Source organism: Equus przewalskii, chromosome 19 (genome assembly GCF_037783145.1).
Source record: "Equus przewalskii isolate Varuska chromosome 19, EquPr2, whole genome shotgun sequence".
NCBI classification, from domain to species: Eukaryota; Metazoa; Chordata; class Mammalia; order Perissodactyla; family Equidae; genus Equus; species Equus przewalskii.
In genome coordinates this window covers 27,973,714-27,987,297 of record NC_091849.1, presented here as the reverse complement: position 1 = coordinate 27,987,297, position 13,584 = coordinate 27,973,714, and the positions used below count along the sequence as shown (strand labels likewise).

The following is a 13,584-nucleotide window of genomic DNA, read 5'->3' as shown; positions in this document are numbered from 1 at the left end:
CAAGCTTTCTTCTGGAGAAGTTGTCCACACATTTGCTCCTCTCACTTGCAGTTCTTGGCTAAACAGGAAAATAAAGAGCTGGAAACCAGAGTGACATATATTGACTAGCAACTTTCTATTCTGTTCTACTAGTCAATATAGGGGAGGTTCCTTACAATATTAAGAAAGAAACTACAAATTTAAAAGCAATGTAGCAAGTAATTAGGGAAGGAAAAGATATGACCAGTAAACTGGAAAATGCTGGTAAGATTTTTAGTTTATAATTCATTGATAAGTTAGAAGTTTAAATAACTTGATCCTAGAACAGAGGATTGATTGAATTCCTAGGTATGAGTGAGGAGGTGGCCAGCATCAAAGGATCCCCAACTTTTTCTCTGAGGGTGGGAAGAAAAGTTATGGTGACTGTCATAGAACTTGGGGACTTCCAAATTTGGGTTTGAATTGAGAGCCCAGTGGCTAAAACAGATTAGTCAGGCACTTGTTGAATTAAAGTTCTAAAATCTCATGTATTTTGGCCAGAGTGAAACTTCGTAAGTTCATTGTGAGTTCATTCATAGAAAAGTCTATGGCCATTTTGGGAACATCAATGTTGCCTAAAAGAGTAGTGGGCTAGAAGACATAAGAAACCATGAAATTCTTGAAATAAGGTCATTATAGTTGTCTCTCTTGATTTCTGGTCACGGCTCCATTATTTGAACAGGCAGCAACTTCTTCCCCAGCATACACCAGGCACTGATCACTTGCTTCTCAGCCTTCTGGAATATGCTGGAGGAAAAGCTGAGGGAAGAAACTGTGGCTCATGTTTTCAGTAGGATGATGTTTCCTTTAATTGAAATTACCTGAAAATCCCATGTTCTTCACTGTAGAGGATGAACATTGCTTGCCCCCCAAAAACCAGAAGAATTGGGGATGGGTCTTTCCACTTTTTTGTTTCCTACCCTTAAATTTATTGGTTTCAAACTTTTCCCAAATGCAGGAATAAATGTGCTTGGACTGAATGATGATGCCTTTTTTGGGTGAGTGATAGATGATGAGGATCGTTTATTGCCAGGTCTAGGAAAGTTTGAATTTTGAAGGCATTGAAACTAAGTGGGCTTCCCAAGGACAAGCTGAAACGCAGCTCACAGAACCCCGGGTTGAATTCTGACTGTGGTCAATATGAAACTGACTGTATAATGTAGCTGGAGGTAGCAAGTGGATAATAGTAATAACAATGGATTACATTAAATGAGTATATCACTTCCCTGATAGACAGACTCCCTAAGAAATGAAGTAATTAACATGTCACACAGGTCACAGTCGACATGTAGCAGGGTAAGTTTCAAAACCAGGCAGATTTCCTCTAAAGCAACTGCTCCAGATTTTTCCTTTAGAGACAGGAATCCTGAAGTCAAAAGTTGAGAAGAGTGACTTTCAGATTCATTTGTCTTTGAAAATGTCATTATCACTTACAGGGAAAGAGGTGGTCCTACATGATTTCTTAATGTTATGCAATTCTCAATTCTCATCCATTTCTTCAGTCAATAATTCTAGATGTCCACTAGGAACTTTGGAGTCTCATCATCTGGTTCAAGGCCTAGAATTCAGTAAAGTCTTGTATAATGTTTGCTGAAGATTTGGAAAGAGGTTGGTAAAGGAAAGGCAGCATTGTGTCCCCAGTCATCCTCAGGATTTGTGATATGGGTAGAATCTCAGGTTGGTTTTATTTTATTAAGACTCTTGAAAAGCAGAGACAAAAATGCAAACTTTCCAACTCATATTAGAGGTTAGTGGAGGGGTGGCGAGCCCCCAGGTTGAGTGGTTAAGTTCAGGTGCTCTGCTTCTTTTGATCCTTGGCCTGGACATGGCACCGCTCATCAGGCCATGCTGAGACGGCGTCCCACATGCCACAGCTAGAAGGACCCACAACTAAAATGCACAACTATGTACTGGGGAGCGTTGGGGAGATGAAGGAAAAATAAAAAGTTTTAAAGAAGTTAGTGGAGGTTTTGCATTGTTTTCCTTTCATACTCCTTGCTTGTAACATTTGGAATCAAAGACATTTGGAACAAGATCTAAGAATGCAGCCATTGGGTAAAGAAACTGAATTTTCTTTCTAGAGACTAGAATATGAAGAGGCTGCCAGTGGCAGAGAAGAGGGAAGAGTGAAGTTGGCAGACAGAACTTCCTTTCCTCTTTCTAATTCAGTAGAAAAGATGTGTGCTCATGTTGATGTCTTTGAAGCCATAATAACTTTGAAAATCCCTAACAAGTCAATAAGTGAACAAGAAATATTGAGAAGAGCCTGGATAATGCAAAGTACAGTAATCATATTGACAAAAAAAAAGAAAAGAAGAAGAAGTGGTTGTTCTTTTATTAAAATGTGCAGGTTCCAGGCCACTTGTAAAATATTCCCTTTTTTCTTTGCAGCTGATAATATCCATTTTTACATGAAAACATTTTGCTGCTTCTCTATAGGGCATCCTCCATTTGATAATAACTGAAGTTTGCAGAAAACATTATATTTATATATTTAAAAAGAAGGAGAATGGGGTGCCGACCCAGCGGTTAAGTTCACATGTTCCACTTGGGAGGCCCGGGTTCTCTGTTGGAATCCTGGGTGCAGACATACACACCGCTTGTCAAGCCATGCTGTGGCAGGCATCCCACATGTAAAGTAGAGGGAGATGGGCACGGATGTTAGCTCAGGGCTAGTTTTCCTCAGAAAAAGAGGACAATTGGCAGCAGCTGTTAGCTCAGGGCTAGTCTGCCTCAAAAGAAGAAGAAGAAGAAGAAGAAGAAGAAGAAGAAGAAGAAGAAGAAGAGGAGGAGGAAGAGGAGGAGGAGGAGGAGGAGGAGGAGGAGGAGGAAGGAGGAAATGAGATAAGTGAGGAAATATAAAACAATTGGATAGTAAGAAATATTTGAGTATATGTAGGATATCTAATTGACAATGCAAGCTTATTTTATTTTTTCATGTGTCATTCTTGGCAGCACTCTAGCTCATCAAAAGCCATTGTTTTATGGACCGATGTCCATCCATCCCACCACCTAGAGAGGGTTGGTACCAATTATCATCTCTCTTTGAATTTTGGACCAAATTTTTGATTGTAGTCACTGTGAGGATTAGGTAAAGGAAGTAAAACCAGTAGAAAAATAGTGAGAAAATACTCTGTTCCTATTCTTTTCTACTATGCCATTATGGTGATGTTTCTTTGATCATGTGAGATAAGGTTTTGTCTGCTGAGCTTCTTCATGGCCAAGCTATCACTCATAAGAAATAAGTCGAGGACACAGTTTGAGACTACACAAAGATCTTGTCCCCTATCAAACCTTCACCCTTAGCTTTGGCACTGACTGATGAATTTTGCCTGAGTCAATCACTGCAGGACAGTGGGAAATGATGACTCTATCATTCTTTCCACACTTATTAATTGGCATACTGCCAGAAGGAAAACTTTCTCTCCTTTCTTTCTTTTTCTTCTTCTTTCGTTCCTTCATCTTTTTCTTTTTCTTTCTTATCAGTATGAACTCAAGTATTCTTATTTTATCCATTAGACTATAGCCCTTTATTGCTCATTATTCATTTTAATGCTGGATGTTTCCAAGATTTGTCTCGTAGATCCGCTGTCCGTTTGAGCATACTCTTACTGTTTGAGCACTTTCTTACCTTCTGGCACAGAAAGATGTTCTAGGCTCGTCTTTACTTCCCCTGCCCCAGCCCTCCCGGTGACAGCAAATTCTTCAGCCATCGTGGTTCCTTCTACTGGGGATCTGTACCGACAAACTAAAATATGAGACTAGCTCTCCTCATGGTTCCTAGGGTGTCATTGATTCAGGCTCTTTGCGCAGACAGAGCTAGGAGAGGGCTCTTCGTTGCCTTCCTGTATTCAAGTTTTGAGGAGCTCCAACTTCGGGGTAGGTTGACAAGCAGGCACAGATCCCAGGAACAGTGCCTTTCTGTCTAGCATTCAGCTGCCTTTCTCTGGATGTAGCCGCGAATGAGAATTCAATCTGGGAATTTCCGTAATAACTGTATACGAAGCATCCCTGTGCTCCCAGTTTCAGGTCCTCAAAACGCACAGGTGGATAGAGGGCTGCCAATTAAAGATGTTCTGCCGTTACTTGATGACAGCAGGGGGTGTAGCTCAGTGGTGGAGCGCGTGCTTAGCATGCACGAGGCCCCGGGTTCAATCCCCGGCACCTCCAGTTGGGAGGCTCTTTATGCCTTGGCAGAGCAGATGCGTCTTGAGCCCGGAGCTAAAGGTAACCAGACCTGCCTAAGGCCTCGGTTTTCATAGGTGTTGATGTTACCGACTCTCTTATGTATTGAGAGTCTTCTCTTAGCAAACTTCTTAGTGATTTTGGAAGGTAGTTCGTGATCTTTACTCAGACTTGTTGAAATTTGCAGTATCCATTCACTTTCTAGCTACTCTGAGCAATCACTCCTACGTTGGCTAAAGTCTTCAACTCCACAAACACTGCGTAGTGGGAAAAATTCGAGTTCTGAGAGCAGGAAAATCACTTAGACTTGAAAGGGCATCTCTTTGTAATTACATATGGTGATGAATGTTACCTAGACTTATTGTGGCGATCATTTTGCAATATATAAATATCCAATAATTGTACACCTGACACTAATATAATGTTATATGTCAATTATACCTCATTTTAACAAAAACCCAAAAACTGGTGACTTTCCAGGCTACTTGGTAGGTCAGTCAGAGTATTAGGTCCAAATGACTCTATGCTGCCTCCAAAATTCAGAGGCCCATTGGATACTCCACTTCTTTTCTGGCGGTAGGAGCCCGATGAAGCAACTAGTGCTTCACCTTTGAAGGGCTATCTCAACATGCTCCACAGAAATTTTACCACGGTGACAGGCTCCTGAACTTTTGTGGGGTGTATTTCTCACTCTATGGCTTGCATGTATCTCAAAGGAGACTAAAGCAGCTGCTGCTTTTAGACCAAGGACTCAAAAGCAGGCCCAGTGAGCACGATACTATCAACATAAGGGACCAGTGTGTTATCCTGCAAAATGGAGAAGTGATCAACGTCCCTGCAGACTGGATTATTACAGAAAGCTGGAAAATTTATATGACCCTGAGGTGAGAGTGGAGGGATCTTGCTGGCCTTACAAGCCACAGGCAAACCATGCCTGAAGACTGTGTTAGTTTTGCAGGGCTGCCACTACAAAACACCATACATGGAATGGCTTAAATGCCAGGAATTTATTTTCTCACAGGCTAGAGTCCCAGATGAAGATGTCAGCAGATTGGGTTTCTTCTGAGGCCTCTCTCCTGGGCTTGCAGATGGCCACCTTCTTGCTGTGTCCTCACATGGTCCTTCCTCGGTCTGCATGTTGGCTGTGTCCTAATCTCCTCTTTCTATAAGGATGTGAGTTAAATTGAACTAGGGCCCACCTGTATGACCTTATTTTACCTTAACTATCTCCTTAAGGGCCCTGTTTTCAAACACAGTCACATCAGAGGTACTAGGGTTTGGGACTTCAACACATGCATTTTGGAGGGACACGATTCAGCCCCTAACAATGGTCAGTTTTTATAGGCATAAAAAACAAAATACTTTCCACACCAATAGCTGCACAGCAAGTATGAGCGGCTATGATGATTTGCTTCAGTAAAGAAATCACGGCAGGAACAGCAGGTGTAATTGGAGTCTTGATTAAATTTACCATGGTGCACTGATGTTTTTCTTGATAATTCTGTCTTCTGCACAGACCAAATAGGCAAGCTGAATAGAGATGTGGTAAGAATCACCACCCTCTACATTTTCAAGTCCTTGCTGACAGTACTTATCTTTAGAATTCCTCCAGGAAGGCAGTTTCCTTTGTGTTTACCATTTGGGCAGGTAGAGAGAAGTCCGACGGCTTCCAACTGGCCTTTCCTACCTTAACACCTCACATGTCAGGAATCCAATCCAGATCTCCTTGAATGAAGAGAGACTGGGTCCACTTGAGAAAGGACCTTGGAACACAGCTAGAAATGTATATTGTAAATATGCTTTTTCTAGTTTTCCCCAAAGAAAGTCCCTTTACCAAGGCAACTGTGTTTTGGAGGAAGAGACATAATCGGACGACTTGGACACTGTTGAACATGACTCTGAACTGACATGAACGTGAAATGCTATTGTGGTCCATCAGTCATAGCAGTGGCTTATGGAGGTCATGTGATCATCTGGAGTCAGGTTTATCTTACTGCAGGCCTATTTGGATCCCTGAATCCACTCCATAGTTATTTCCAAGATCGAAGATGCCTACTTGAAATAGACACACACAGCCACTCCGGTATCCCATCCTCACAACTGAATTCAGAGAATAATGTCTACTGTAGCCTCTGCCACCGCTATTCTTGGCTTGTAGAGAATGGCCACTACAGAGACTTTGCAGAAAGGATGCTGCTGCTCTCCTCACCAACACATTTCTCCAAGACTGGCTGAAGATAGTCCTCTAGTTCAGGAGTTGGTAAACTATTTCAGTAAATGGCCAAGTAGTAAATATTTTAGACTTTGCAGGTCAAATGGCAAAATCAAGGATATTATATGGGTATTTACATAATAAGAGAGAAAAATTTCCGCTTTTTAAATGAAATTTAAAACATAATAACAATAACTGAGTACAATTATTATCACTAATAAAAGGAAAAGAATGGAATTATCTTTCAAGATAACAGTTTGCCTAATTAGAGTTCAAAGTTCATGTTTCCTACCATCAAAATTGATTGCTAATGCTCTGTAATGATCTGTAATGGGGTTTTAACATTTAGTCTTTGAAAATATCTTCTCACAGATATAGGAACGGCCAAGTGCTGATATTAATCTATGAGTGTCTGATTTTTAGCATATTTTTGCATGAAAGCCACGTGTAGAGTTCTACTGTTCTTTTGATATTTGCCTTTTAACATGTCATTACGTTGCAGATCAATCACTTCTGATGGAAGGTTAGGTTTAAGCTCCTCGATGGCACAGTTAAATGCATTTTGAAATACGGAAATCTTTTTTGCGCTTACATTAAGATCCAAAAAACAATTAAGATCCAAAATTCCTCACTACTATGAGCTCAGAAAAACGCATCTGCTGAAAATTTGTGTGGTAGTGGAGATCTTGCATCTTTTTGACAGCTGGGAAGCGTAGGGAACAGCTTGATGCTACTTGTGACTCTACCAACATTAACTGTCATCGAAATGACCTTACTGTAGTGTACGTTTCATATATATGCATACATATTACATGTTTTCTATATAAGCATCATTTTGCCTTGTAATTTGGGTTAAATTCATTAAAAGGCTTTATGCAATCTGAAACAGAAGCTAATTTCCAAAGCCATTCAGTATTTAATAGTAGCAGTTGAGGTGAGGGCATTTCTTCCCATTCAAAATAATTTTCCTCTCAGCCCTGAGTTGAAAAACCACAACTTGTCACTGCTAAGTCATCAAACCCTACGTGGGTGGACAAGCCAGGACCTTCAGCTACTATTTGTGATAAAATGTGCAAAAGTGACAATGCTTGGGACTACCAGAGTGAACTAAATTCATTGTTGACATTTCTTGTTCAATATGATACATTCAAACATTTCCCACAAAGTGCCTGCTGATGAGTGATACAATAAATAACTGTAGCTTATACTTTTCACAAGTTTTGAAACCTATTCAACTAAGCATTTTTCTGCTCCTTTGGTAATTTCACCACCCCCGGTTATAACACATCTTAGCAGATTTCACTTCAGGGTGTAATGAATGGTTGTTTTTTCAACTTCTCAGAAAGTATTCTCACCAGTAGTTTTTCCATGTAGACTACTCATGTAGGTTATTTCTTCAGTCACTCCCAACTGGCATTGACTCCTCTAACAAACAACTGAATAATGTTGGTAACATCTGTGGACTCATCAAGAGTCAAGGAAAACCAGGCCATATCACCTGCCTTATTTTTTAAATTAACTGTTGATGGTTGTTCCAATGTCCTCAACTCTCTCATCAACTATTCTCACCAAAAGACAGTCTTCAACAAGTTTCTTTTCTCTACACATATTTCTTAGGCTACTACAAGTGACCACTATTTAATTACCTCACCAGTAAACGGTTTCCTTGCGTGGCTAACAAAGGAACCAATCACAAACGTAGCTGGTTCCATCCTCATTTTCATTTTTCAAAAATTCTTGTGAAGAAACTGCTGTGACATGATATGCCATTTTAAATTTCCTAATTGTTGTGACCGTTGCTTCCCTGTAAGTTGGGAATGTGGTGATGAATACTTAGTCTGGTAATGTTCAAGTACATTGTGCTCTTTAGCAAATTTACAGCCAGATTGGATTCCAGTTCTCAGCGTTTTTGGAGACTAAGAGAGACGAGAGAACGAGAAGAGGAGAAAAATGAGGGACCCCAGGGAATATCTCCTTAGTTGTCTTCGTCTTTTGAGCTGTGCCTGGGTCGACTGACAGGATGCGGAAGAGCAGAAAGGCTTTCCATTGAATCCCTCACTGTCAGCTCTCTTCGAAATCTCCCTCCACCTATCCATGACCCGCTGCCAGGAATTGGATCCAACTGGCATGGGTGGAAGACAATAGGCTTCGTGGATTTCTGGATAGGCAACACTGTTGGCCAGCTATGCTTAAAGAACGTCCGACCTAAAAGCGAAAGTTGAAACCAATCAAGTACTGAAAAAGAAACGGAAGAAACTCTTGTTGTAGGCAGCCGAAATAGCTCAGTTGGGAGAGCGTTAGACTGAAGATCTAAAGGTCCCTGGTTCAATCCCGGGTTTCGGCACAAAGAGGACTCAGTTTTAGTCAACTTCAAAGGTGATTTGCTTCCCTGTGAGTCAGGAAATGTTGTGAGTGGTTTTCGCTCTGATGACGTTCTCATACGCTCTATGTCCTTCTCAAGCTAAAGTGTAATTGCGCAACAAGCGCAACGCTGTGCCGTGATTCCGTGATAAAGGAGTTGACCATCGAAGCCCACTTTTCTCTTATTGTTTTCACAGGATCTGTAAGCAGTGGCAATAAAAAGATAAGAATAAGATTGGGTCCAGAGATGCACATGGCACTGAAAAAGTTGTGGACCCACTAATGAGTCGCTGCGAGTTGTGGCCCGCACAGCAGCGGTGGGAAGGGAAAGGAGCGCGCAGGTCGTCTCTGTCGCACCTACGCTCCGTTGCAGCCCGAAAGCAGCCACACACAATACACAAAGTAAGCGGCTGTGTTCGAACAAAACTTTGCCCATGGACAGTGAAATTTGAATTTTATGTAAAATTCGTGTGTCACGAAACACTATCCTTGCCTTTATTTTCTCAACCTTTTAAAATAAAAAACGCTGCTCGTTTGGCAGCACATATACTAAAATCGGAAAGATACAGAGGAGACTAGCAGGGTCCCTCCTGCAAGGATGACACGCAAATTCATGGCACGTTGCTTTTCTTTTTCTTTTTTTAATGTGAAAAAAAACATTCTTAGTTCGAAGACAATAATTTACCAACCAGTAGGGTGGAGGATCCCACTGCAAAAACTCAGAACTTTAAGAGCAGGTGAGATCTCCGAAGCCTGCTACGGCTCAGAAATAACCGGAGAATAAATGCGAACAAACGGAACAGGAACCCCTGGGGATTCGAACTTGTGTTTCCCCGGAATAAAATTTGAAAGTCTACGGAGTGAGCTACCGGAGTCCATAGGTCCAGCTGCTGTGCATATATTCAACTAATTCGTTTCTTAGATCTCGTCCTAGTTTGTAAATCTCTTTGGCATACTCTTCCTTGCATTTTGAAATTCCATGCATCATTGCATGGAATCATCATCATTTCTTCCTTGCATCAGAAAATTCCATTTGAAAGAGACGCCATAATCGCTGGCTCTCTCCTCTTTCTGTCTCCCACTCCTCGAGGCGTCCAGAACCAGAGCTGAAGCGTCCCCTAGAAGACGTCGCCGCAGGGTTTGCAGACCATATTGCTGGACTCGAGGTGTTTTCATTTCCTGGTAAGTGTTGTGCGTTCATCCCTTTCTCTCTTTTTTATTTCCCCGCGCGGAGTCAAACTCTCGAGGAGGCGCCCCATGCGTCTTCGTGTCTGTTTGCATTGTTTTCCATTTATCTTGCAGCCTTTGTAGACAGAGGGGGAGAAAAATGAGGAGAGAGATTTAAAGACACGAGAGTACGTTCCATAACGGGCCTCTCTCGGTTGGAGGACGGAACTGCCACTCAGGCAATCCCTTGGCAAGCCGACCTGGGAGCCGGCCACCGTGGGAAGACCGTGAGGAAGAGTGTCTTTTCGGATCGCCTGCGGTGCCACTTCACCTGCCAGAGTCACAGGACCGGATTCAGAGTAGGGGCTTCAGAAACAAAGGAACTGAACACACTACCCTCCGTTCTGCCAACTATTACGTCCTCGAAGACTCCTGGAAAAGGAAGGTTATCAGTCCCGAACCTTTCCTCAGTAGCTGAGTGTCCTGGTGAACGTGGCTGAGCTGTGGAGAGAACACTGAGCCGGGAAGAAGGCCCAGGTGTGATCTTCGTTCCTCCACGCTTGCACTCTTCCAGCCACAGCTCCCCGACCATGTCCGGGCCTCTCCTCTCCCGTTCTTTTTTGTTTTTCTTACTTTTGTTTTCGCATTTCTTTATTCATCTTTTCCCGCTCACACTCGAGGGACACGAGTTATCCAGTTTGCGGCTTTTATTACTCAAGCGATTGTACTCGTGCAGCTTTGGAGTCGACGGCCTAACGTGATTATGCGAGAACAAGGAAGCCTGGGTCGCGTGAGACAACGCGGACACGCACTCTTCGCCCAGGGCAGCAAGCACGCCAGCTCCACGTGAACGTGCCGGTCAACGGTTCATTCGCAAAATCACGGAGCAGCGCGGGGGGAAAAGAACGAAAGGGAAACAATAAGAGGACCACGGAGCATTTCCTGCTCTATTTTCTCAGCTACGTCCTTCTCAAGAAAGAGGCTGCAGGCTGAGGAGCAAAACGCCTGCCACTCATTTTCTTCCTCCCCTTTCTACTTTCCAGGCTCCACTGATGCAATTCAGCTTGGTCACCAGACGCTGATCTCAGTGGGTCTGAGTTCTTCTGCGCGGATGGACGCTGCACACGAACGCCACTTTCCACAAGAAGGCTGGGCGATCCAAACCCCAACGTGAAAATAATTATTAGGATTAGTGAATGTAGAGTTTTCTAGTGTGACTGGAATGGCTAGATTGAGAGAGAATTTAGACGAAGAGAGCCGGGATCTGTTCCCAGGCTTTGGCGGTCGTCAGGTTTAGTCAAAAACGATTCTTTAGCAATTCACATACAGAAGCTTCCTGACCACAGACACGCTCTTGCAGCCAGTGTCTGCAGTGAACCGTCTAGAGGGCTGAAATGGGGAGAATCGGAATGCCATGCTTTCAAATCTTTTAGTCACCCTATTTAAATAAATTGAAGAAATGCTTTGTGGTACACATCAGAAAACCACACGGAATCATTGGAGGAACCAGCGCTGAAAGGGTTTGGAAATAAATGGCCATTATCAGCCGCCAGACGAAAGTGAACCCTTGTCAGAGGTTTCAGGTATTTACTTTTATTCTTTCGAATTTCTGTGCCAATCTTACCAGGCGAGTCGTTGCATTCTCGGAGGGAAAGGAATTTGATGGTCTTGTTCCAACTGCTAACCTTACTCCGCCGCCCGGTGCCTGCCCTTGAAATGTCCCCTCCTTCACACTGAAATATTTGTTTTTTAAGAGTAGGTGTAGTTCTGAAGTTCTGTTTTATACTATTTGGAACAAAACACAAGATGGAAGGGTGCAGCCAGAACTGAGAACCGTCTGGGAACGTGCGCTGGAGCCTGCGCGTCAGCTGGAACTTTGGATTCAGCGCAGGCAGGCTCCACTCCAGGCTGCCCTGTGGCTTTGACTCGCTCATTCACGCCAGGGCACTGAATTGTGGGAAAGTAGCTTTTCCATCACAAAATGGTAAGACGGCAAGCCGGCTAGTGTCTGGCTTTTTTCTTGCTAATTCTTTGGCCAGACTGAGAAGATGCCAACAGAGGGAATGGCAACACCCTACTGACAATTCTGGAATCTGGTATCTGAGTGAGAGACACCAGATAAAAAGAGTTTTATGAGGCCATTGTCAGGCTTTGAAGACTGGTGTTACTTTCCAAAGAAGTCAGCATAAACTTTTGGAATCAGACATATTTATTTGGTTATCTTTTTTTTTCACGTGCAAATAATCATCATTTTTCTCCTGCCCAAGATTTTATAATTCTCTTTTTTTCTTTTTTTTTTTTTTGCCTCTCTCATTCCTGTTGTTTCTAACTCAAGCCTGGTTTTCAAAAGAGTGACTTGCTGCAGTAAATCAAAGCAAAGATACCACCTGCTTCAAATATGTTCTACTTTGTCCTTTTACCATTTTCCTTAAGTCTGAGTCCTTGGGTTTTTATTCCATCTGTGTTTTTTACATAAGAAAACCTATATTTTACATTCTGTGTTTTCAACTAAATTTTAACTTAAAGAGGAATAAAAACCACGAAAATATGTTCATGTCTAAATGTGGAATCCTTTCAATTTTTTTATTTTCTGGCTAACTTATCTTTTTTCTCATTTATATAAAATTTAAAAGCATTTTTCTTTCTCTTAACCGAGTGGATTTTGTAGAATTATTCCAAAACATCTTCCTCCTCCCTCATCATTTTACACCGGATTATCCAATGTTTAAGTCAGTTATAAAATTGAAAAATTCATCAATGGAATAGAATAAGATGTGGGAACAAAAATAGACTCATCAGCATGCAGTCTAACTCATGGAAACAGAAGTGTGAGTGTGCGGGGAGTCACTACTAGAAGGTAGCCTAATAGCCTTAGGCACCTCAGCTGTATAGCTGACAGACCTAGTGGATGGATTGATTAATAAATGGGCTGGTTAAGTGCAATTGAATAAAGAGCTGCTAAAATGCAGTCTGTAGTTTGAAGATCTAAACTGAATTATATATTTTACCAAAGCTCTATCCTCATTTATTGAGTCTATATGATTCTTCACTTTTAACCCATTGGTGAGCTGTAAAAATCCATTAACCTATTAATAATCCATTTTTCTGTTCCTGTAATACAGTCTGTATTTCAAAGGTAAAGTTGAACTTAGTAATAACTTTTGAATCTATATACACATGTAAGTTTTTCTTTCTTTTTAAATGTAGTCCTTGCAAGTCTTCAGTCAAGGTTATGCACGCTTTCTAGCATTGAACTGGATTGTTTTTTGCCTTTGTGTCTGCTTTGCAAAATTTCAAACATCAGCATGAAGCGAGAAGAACACAGATTCACATTCCCAGTCCTGTGGTCGCGTCAGGACCCCCGCTGACTCTGTCTCACCAACCACTTGCCAAACCTTTCCAAAAACATTTGTTGGACCACCGCTGAGTTTCAGGCACCGGACTAGATGATAAGCCTCCAAAACCCCTAAAGGACTCCACAATTGTTCACTGAAAGCTTGGTAAAAGATACCTAAATTCTCTGACAATGAGTAATTTCTCCCTGTTAGGTAATTATGACAACTTCAAAGAAGGGAAAAGCATTCCAAAGGATAATTTCCTCATGTGGAGTGTCATTGCCCTGAGGATCTTTTCCCCATGAA

The 13,584-nt window shown here is 42.0% G+C and overlaps 3 non-coding genes across 3 annotated transcripts; all 3 read left to right on the top strand.

Annotated features, from left to right (window-relative positions):
• The first annotated feature begins 4,116 nt into the window (after positions 1–4,116).
• Positions 4,117–4,188, top strand: TRNAA-AGC (transfer RNA alanine (anticodon AGC)). The gene has a single exon. It is a non-coding gene; the product is annotated as a tRNA-Ala (tRNA).
• A 4,498-nt stretch (positions 4,189–8,686) lies between these two features.
• TRNAF-GAA (transfer RNA phenylalanine (anticodon GAA)) lies at positions 8,687–8,759 on the top strand. Its single transcript has one exon. It is a non-coding gene; the product is annotated as a tRNA-Phe (tRNA).
• Positions 8,760–9,302: 543 nt separating this feature from the next.
• Positions 9,303–9,409, top strand: LOC139077552 (U6 spliceosomal RNA). The gene has a single exon (XR_011530175.1). It is a non-coding gene; the product is annotated as a U6 spliceosomal RNA (small nuclear RNA).
• Positions 9,410–13,584: the final 4,175 nt, after the last annotated feature.